Source organism: Lepisosteus oculatus, unplaced genomic scaffold, assembly GCF_040954835.1.
Source record: "Lepisosteus oculatus isolate fLepOcu1 unplaced genomic scaffold, fLepOcu1.hap2 HAP2_SCAFFOLD_49, whole genome shotgun sequence".
Lineage (NCBI taxonomy): Eukaryota > Metazoa > Chordata > Actinopteri > Semionotiformes > Lepisosteidae > Lepisosteus > Lepisosteus oculatus.
Window position 1 is genome coordinate 1600355 of NW_027168031.1, and position 8427 is coordinate 1608781.

Sequence of the window (8427 nt, forward strand, 5' to 3'; positions counted from 1 at the left end):
TCTTAGAAACAATAAGGTCCCTTTTTGTGCCTATCTATATGCTTTTGCTTAAACTATGATGTCAAGTTTACTTCATATTCCTTTTCACAACTTTATTTCATCCCACTGAAGGACCAAAACCGACACCATATAATGAAAGAATTGTCAATCGATTGTTTACATACGTACATACGTACATCGTAAAGTTGCTTGAAAGTCTCTAAGATTAGTTGTTTTCGGGAAACTCACCCCTGTTCTTTATCCTTCTGCTCTCACTGTGTTTATTACCGCCATCTACTGTCTCCTCTAACTGTGTATTGTCATCATGCATATCTTGTGTATTATTTATTGTTGTTGGTTTTGTCATTCTATTTAGAAGCCACCTTTCAAGGCGCTATATAAATTAATGTTTATTTTTATTATTATTATTTATTTTTTTAAAGTTGTACATTCTGACGCCATGAGATTTTTAGATTTTGAGATTCTCATATTTTTGGCTTCTACAACAAACAGTAACAACGCGCTTGAATGGTTCTGCAAAAGTTTAGCTGTATCTTTAAAGCCATCCTCATCCTTATCAGGTACAAAGAAAAGAGGGTAGGTCGGCTTCTGTTTGGAATCTTTTAGTTAGTTTTAATTTTCTAAACCCCAGGTAAACATATTTTGTGCCTTTCTCTGAACTTTTTTGCATTTCAGTTCAGTTGTTTTTAAGCTTATTTTACAGTTGCTAGGTTCCTGAACTGTGCAGTATTTCTTTTGGGTTTTGTGCAAATCATATTCTAACGGTTGGGGGGAAAAAGCACAGGTGCCATCCCACCATTAAACCCTGAAACTTACCTTAGCCGATTCTTCAACTAAACCAGACATGTTAACTAAGTGTTACAGTATGTTCTTCGAATGTGTGTCAGCCAATCAGATTTCAGGACTGGAATTATTGGTTTTGTAATAGGGAATATAGTATGGAATCACGTATCTAAAGAAATGAATAATTATATTAATTTAAGGATCTGAATATCTAAAAATATGTATCTATATAGCAGGTAGTATTACTGTATTCCACTTTCTTTGTAAATACAGAATAACAGATTCACAACGCAAAGCTGTGTCACTCTTCTGGGTAAAAAAAACTTTTTGAACACCCTGTTTTTAATAAGCTGCTGAGTAAAGAACAGCTAAACTGGGAAGAAAACACTTTCAGAAAAAATGTTTCAGGTTTCAAGAACACAGATCCCCAATGCAATTTCAACCAAACCTGTCCCCACACACCCTCTCCCCACTGCGATTAGAATATACACAAAGCACTAAAATCTTTCGAGTAGATGATCAGGTGTTTCGCAGACGTAGGCATAGTACGTAAATCAGGCCTTATGAACTCACACCTGGGATTCGATTAATTAGGGTTATTTATTATTCATAAAGTTCATAAAGCCTGAATAACGTACTATGCCTATGTCTGCAAAACACCTTTTCTAGTTAATGCTACAGTACTTCTCTTTCTCGGGCGTGATTTTTTTAAGTAAAATCCAGGCTAGCAGGCTTGTTTTGTGATCTTCAAAAAGACCATGTTGAAAAAATCCTACAAAGAGATTTAAAGGCATGAGGTGTGCTGGCAGCTGTGGGACGCAGTGGTGGCCTGGCACGTTGAGGTGCGCTGGCAGCTGTGTGTTGTGACTCAGTGGTGGCCTGGCACGTTGAGGTGCGCTGGCAGCTGTGTGTTGTGACTCAGTGGTGGCCTGGCACGGTGAGGTGCACTGGCAGCTGTGTGGTGTGACTCAGTGGTGGCCTGGCATGGTGATGTGCGCTGGCAGCTGTGTGGTGTGACTCAGTGGTGGCCTGGTACGGTGAGGTGCGCTTTCAGCTGTGTGTGGTCTGACGCAGTGGTGGCCTGGCATGGTGAGGTGTGCTGGCAGCTGTGTGACGCAGTGGTGGCCTGGCACAGTGAGGTGCACTGGCACCTGTGTGGTTTGACGTAGTGGTGGCCTGGCACGGTGAGATGCCTTGGCATCTGTGTAATGAAATGGTGGCCGGGGAGAGTGATGTGCACTGGCAACTGTGTGGTGTGATGCAGTGGTGGCCTGGCACGGTGAGTTGCGCTGGTAGCTATGTGGTATGACGCAGTGGCGGCCTGGTACGGTGAGGTGTGCTGGCAGCTTTGGGACGCAGTGGTGGCCTGGCACTGTGAGGTTCGCTGGCAGCTGTGTGATGTGACGCAGTGGTGTTCATCAGGCACAAGTTCATCAGTGAAAAGACCACTGGCATTTTTCCTTCCCCCTACATTCTCAGAGCAGAATCGAATTTAATATTAGCATAATTTATTACAGTGCTAAGTTTAATATTATTTATTACTAATAGTTTATGCTAACACCTAACTTTCTTAACGCGAGAAGTACTAATGTAAGTACCTACTGTATTGTACTTAAGTACTACCATAAGAAGTACTGCTGTATGCAACAAAAAAAAAGGAGTGGTGAAACAGCCCTACTCATACAGTATCAGTATCAACAGACATTGTATCAGTATCAGTTCTTGCTTTGTGCTGGGTTTAGGAGTTTTCCAAACATAGTCTTTCAGCTAATGCCATACCATCCTTATTGGATTTAAATCTGGAGATTCGGCTGGAGTTTTCACCCAGTTCACTCGTTCTGCTATAAGCCTCGCCCTTGCTGCTTTGTGTTTCGGATCGTTGTCTTGAAAGAGACTGTGCCTTGATCCATTGTGCTCCCTGATATATGGGGCGGCATGCTGTGTGACCCCGACTTCCTCGAAGAATTCCCGATCCATAATTCCTTCGAAATAAAATTGTTTTTCAAGCAATGTAATGCAAGTTGCTTTCTAACATTGGGCAATGTGTATTTTCTCGAAATTTTGTTTCGAGAGACTAGATAAGTAATTCAAGTGTTTATGATATGTCACTGTTGTGATTGTCTGTGGAGTGTATCTTATTAGCCTGTCCTGACTGGTGGAGCTCATCCAGCTGTGTCTGGATATCTTGGTCAAATATTCGGGTAGTATGTTTTGTCTGTTTAGGGTTCTGTAGCATTCCACAGGGCTGGGCAGCTTGTTCCCCCCTCCCTCCCCTCTCTGTGTACAGTAGAGCCTCCTGTCCTGGCTGGTAGAGCTCATCCAGCTGTGTCTGGCTAATATTAAAGCCAGTACTTTAATATTGTTTTCTGTATGTTTATCAATAGTGGATATTGCCCTAATTCGGTTCTGCACCCGTTGTTAGGTGTTTTTTAGGTGTTGTTAGGGCTTCTACCAAATATGAACACATGGCTTTAAAATGTATACAATTGTAATATTTCCTTTTTTCCCATTGAAAGTATAACATATGTGGTGTGAGAAAGAGGTCCTCATTTAATTGCATGAAACTCTGGCACTGGCGCAACAAACTGAACAAAGTTCAAGGGGGTATACGCTTTCTGTAGACACTTTATTTCCTCTTTTTCCATACTCTAAGAAATGATTTGGGAAACCTGTGGGACACTGGAGGTCATTATACATGAGCCTCTTTCTGCACCTTTTAAGCCATTGAGACCTAGTTGCCTTGTTACAAGGTCTAATATTACAGTAGGTGCGGTTTCCGTCTCCTAATTTCTGAGAATGATCAAATTGGGGAATAAGTTGTAGGGAATACCACTCTTGCACTTCTAAGAAAAGACTATCTCAAATGAAACTCGCTATAGAAAGACATCTTGTTGAAAAATTCTTTATTTTTTGTCATTTCTAAAGAAGAAACATTCATCAAGTCCTTCACAAATGTTTTGTTTGTGACTTTCTCTGTTGTTCCCTTTCACACTCAACTGAACTATGTGTTATGTCTTGTAAACGTAATCAAACATTTCACTTAGGTGTGTGGGTTAACACAAACCCATATTGTATGAAACATTCAGTTTTTCATTCACGTTTTTTCTAACAATTGCATCCATGCTAGGACTACAGTAAACAACACTTTTTACTAAAGTAAATGAAATTGTTCATTAAACAAGACACATTGTTTTAAATGTATGCAATACGACGACACTAAAAACAATACTGAAACTTTTCATTGAAATATTGGACGAGATTGTGCATATTCAATGGATTTCTCCTGGTGCTTTTTTCATCAGTCTTTTCATATTCTTGTTCTCTACTCAGGTGTCTCCTGTTCCTTTGGTGATGTCTGCTGTACACACATGGTATCATACACTTGAGCAAAGTGTGATACCACCGTTTGTTCTTCTCCTAAAATAAAGATGAACATTGACAAAAGTCAGAAGCACTCTTTTCTTTGACAGACGAACAAACAATGCAAGAATAACCTTACTCTCTGTTCCTTACTCATTTCTACCTACCTGTTTGACCACTTTGTCTGCTTCAGTCAGGACAGGGTTTTGGGGCTGACTCTGAGCAATCTGAGAAGAGCTCTCTGTGATCTTCTCCCCTACAGTGGCTACATTGTACTCTGTTTGAAATCCAGGTATCGCCTCCGGTAAGTTCCTCGGTCCTTTTTGGGACTTGAAAGGGTAGAATCATTTTGTGACTACATTTCCTTGTCATGCACTGATATGTTCTGGTTTGTGTTCGATTACTGCAGGCGTTCAAGTACTTTCTTTTTGTTCTAGATTGGCAGTGTTTGAGATGGTAGGAACTTGTCATATTCTCAACTCTGAATGCTCTGTAAACATACTATTTTAGCAATTCTTAGAAATCTGAAAGCAGTGTTACCTGTATCATTTTTTGTCTTGGTAGTAGTATTGCAGCTCCAACATCAGCACTTAAATAATGGTTTGTGATGTTACTTGTCCTTGGAGTTAGTATACTCCTGAGAAGTCAAGAGAAATCTTACGTAAGCATTAATTATGTTTCACTTTTGAAAGCAAAGTACGTGTCAAGTACTTTGAAGGCATTTGTTGATACTTTTAAGCACTTTCGTTGATTATTATTATCCTTCAATTAGTTATTACAAGTCCAACATTCTCTACATGATCTCACTCCATATTCAGAATGTAGGAATACAATTGTTTTAAGGAAATGCCACTGAATAGACAGAAGCTGCACTCTACAAAGATGAATTTGCTAATTAATCAGTCAGGGACACAGCTTATACTTCAGTAGTCTTAGATCATGTAATGATGATTATTGTACTTTATAACTAGCAAAATCCCCATATCCTGTTCATTGCCCCTTTTTCAGTTATGTGGATTGACTTATCCCTGAAGTGGTTAATTCTCACCTTGACATCTCATAGAACAACTGAATCTCTACCAAGGGTGAATGTGTCCTTTCACTTAATGTCTAAAAGAAAAGGTTAAAATTCATTGAAGCAAAATGCAACAACCCAAAATGTTGGGGAGGTCGTTTCCACAGTTATTTCATAAGACAGTGCTTGGAGTGAAACTACATGACCATGGTGAAGAAGGAAAAACACTTTACCTTGTTCCTCCTGACTGATGTCCTTATGCGTGTTTTGCACAGTTGAGCGTTTTGTGTCTTGTCGTCTGTGTAGGCAACAGCCCTCTTCCCTGGGATAGAACTAGATGATATTTAGACACGTTAATTTGACTTCTCCATTGCTCACATTGATGTGGATATGATTATAATGCTCTGTTTTGTGGGCTTCCCAAGAAAACAATAAATCCCTTACTACTTGTTCGAAATGCAGTAGCACAGATCCTAACAAATACAAGAAAGAGAATATCATTCCTGTTTTGAAAAAACTTCACTGGTCACCTGTATTATCTAGGATAAATTTGAAAGTTCTTTTACTTGTTTTTAAAGCTTTAAGCGACCTAGCACGTCTGTACCTTACTGAATGTCTGTCTTCATATGTTCCTATACGTGACCTGAGATCTGCACATACTGGCCTACTGCAAATACCACATGTGAAATGCAGAAAGAGTGGAGAGGCTGCTTTTTGTTTTTATGCTTCCAAATTATGAAACTCACTTCCACTTTTTATTAGGCAGTCAAGCTCGGTACATTGTTTTAAAAAACATTTGAAAATGTTGCTTTTAGTTAAAGTGGTTCTTTGTTCTTTCTATTTCTGTTTCTTTTTTTAGTTCTCTTTAATTGTTCTTATTTTATTACGACTTTCCTAATTTTTATTTCTTTAATTGACATGTATGTTGCTTTACTGTATTGCTGTATTTTCCTTTACAACTGAAAGTATATCTCTCAATTTTAATATTTTATTTTTACGCTTGGTTTTTAAAGCACCAAAGCACTATTTGTATGAAAGGTGCTCTATAGATAAAGTTTATTATTATTATTTTTAATATTATTATTATACTTTGTTACATTTTTGGTTAGGACAAAGATTCTAGTAGAGGTGGCCTCTTTTACCCCGTTCCAAAAAAGTGGAAAACTACCTTCAGAATACACTGACAATGACCATCTACTGTCTCCTCTAACTGTGTATTGTCATCATGCATATCTTGTGTATTATTTATTGTAGTTGGTTTTGTCATTCTGTAAAGAAGCCACCTTTCAAGGCACTATATAAAATAATGTTTGTTATTATTATTTACATTTTTCATCGTTAAATCTGGCGAAGAGTCTTAAGAGAATATCAAAGAACACGTTGCTCTTACCTTTCCATTCCAAGAAATGCCCTCAGCTCGGATTGCAGAGATTGACCTCTCTGTCTCAAATTCTGAGAAACATAGACTCGATTGAAAAATGACCATTTCCTAAGATTCACATAACATCACCAGTCAACATTTGCCACTTGACATCAATAGAAAGCATAGAGTACGTGACATTTACAATCAGTTTTCTTTCAAGGTACAATACCAATCGCCTTGCCAGAAGAGTTATACTGCGGTAGATAAATATTACAAATGTCAGATACACGCAGAGTTGTTTGGATTACTATGAAAAGATTGGCAAATATATTTATGTTCATTATATTTCTTGGAGTGACAGAGCTAAAGAGAAAACAATACTTACCTTTATCTCTGCAGACAGGATCGCAAGGGATTCCCTTATACTGGGTTCCTATGTAACAAATAATACATTATTCAAAAAACATGATATTTCTCTGTCCATTGGCAGCATGATTGTTTATCATTACAGTTTTAGTTAGCTTTAATTTTGTAAACCCCAAGTAAACATAGTTTGTGCCTTTCTCTGAACTTTTTGGCATTTCAATTCAGTTGTTTGTAAGTTTATTTTACAGTTGCTAGGTTGATGAAGTTCCTGAACTGCGCAGTATTTCTTTTGGGTTTGGTGCGAATCATATTCTAGCGGTTGGGGGAAAAAAGCACAGGTGCCATCCCACCATTAAACCCTGAAACTTACCTTAGCCGATTGTTCAACTAAACCAGACATGTTAACTAAGTGTTACAGTATGTTTCAAAGTGTGTATTTTAGCAAACACAACTGAAGTTCTGTTGTCTCCTTGGAGACACATGGAACTGGTGTGATGCTGGTTCTATGACATCATTCGTTCTAAATGTAAATGCAGGTATTGGCACAACATAGTAAATTGATGTAAAGTTATGGATCCATTTATGATTTTCACTCAGTTTGAAAGAGTTCCTGTCGTGTGGTTAAACTTTGTGTTACGGAGGGTTAACTGGGGTTCTGGCTACTAGTTAGGCTTGGTCATTCAGTCATCTGGTTCATGAAATAGGAAGCTAAGAGATCTGTGTTTTAGTTTTACTGATTGTTTTTGTTCCATAGAATATGAAATGTTTCATTAATATTAGTAATAGAGTAGCTGTTTCTCTAAACAGTGTGTGTCAGTTTGCACTGCAGGTGTGCCAGGTAGAGACCATTTAAGAACCCAAAAATATGCTGTCATTTACTGCCGTGGCTAATTTCTGTTAACCTTGTCTCTCACTCACTTTGATGAGCAAAATGTTCATACATAAAGCATACATTTCTGATTGGTCAGAAGAAGCTTCTTAACATATAAGGTATAAAGAAAGTCAGAAAGTTAGGCACTTAGGTCAGCCTTAGGCAGTTAACCAAGACCATAATCCGATAAGAAGCTATTCCCTTTCATGTTGCTAAATCACATGTAGGATACATGAGTTACACCTCCACTTAAGAGACCTTAAAGAGACCTTGGCCAGCCAGGAGTGTAGAAAACCGTAAAACAGTTCTTGAGGACCTAATTGTTAACTCTTAACAGGCAAAGGTTCCTTCAGTCCTATGAGAAATATTTTAGAATTGAACTAAAGTGTGTTTCCGATACAGGAGCATATGTCTGTCAGGGCCTGTTGGAGAGGCCCTGGATGAGAACCCCTGGCTGCAGTTCCACATCCCCCTGAAAGTAAATAGAGCCATAAGCACTGAGCTAAGGACACTGCTCCAGGACATGCTGGCTGTCGATCCTGACCAGCGACCAGAAGCCATCCAGCAGAAGAAGCAAGTCAGGCAAGCCATGGCACGAGAGAAAACATCTTTGTAGTGACTGATAGCAAGATGTCCGTGACCAAGGGCAATTCGTCTGAGTAAAGTCTG